This window comes from Plasmopara halstedii (assembly GCF_900000015.1).
Source record: "Plasmopara halstedii genome assembly, contig: Scaffold_3120, whole genome shotgun sequence".
Taxonomy (NCBI): Eukaryota; Oomycota; class Peronosporomycetes; order Peronosporales; family Peronosporaceae; genus Plasmopara; species Plasmopara halstedii.
In genome coordinates, this window is record NW_020190023.1 from 1,438,318 (window position 1) to 1,438,822 (window position 505).

Consider the following 505-nt stretch of genomic DNA (forward strand, 5'->3'; position numbering starts at 1 on the left):
TTTTTGTAGTTCAAAAACGCCTCTAGACGTGCACCGATTGCATCGGGGCCTTGCGCTGCAAGGTGCTGCACGCCCTCAGGGCCAAGCAAAGACATCAGCTTGTAAAGCCCGTCCTGCATGCCCTGGGACAAAGAGGAAAATTCATCCATCCTCACAGAGGATCAGTCCAACCAACCCAGGTGTAGATTGAACAACAAGTGCTACCATGTGCAGCGAGGCTGCCGTAGCTTAGCGCTTGAGGAAACATAATTTAGGTCACCGAACCTTTCGTTCTTTACAAGAGCCGATGCGAGTGTAGTGGATCACAATCCGCTACCTCCAAGATTAGTTAGTACCTTGACTCACGCTTATAGACTAAATTCAAAACTGATTTTTATTTTCACTTGCGACAAAGCTGCCGAATTTTAAGTGTTTAGATTTCCTAAATGTATTTAGTAAAATCAAAATATGCATAACTACTGGCTACGTAGCCACATACCGTATTCTTGTTTGGGTGCAGTCACAC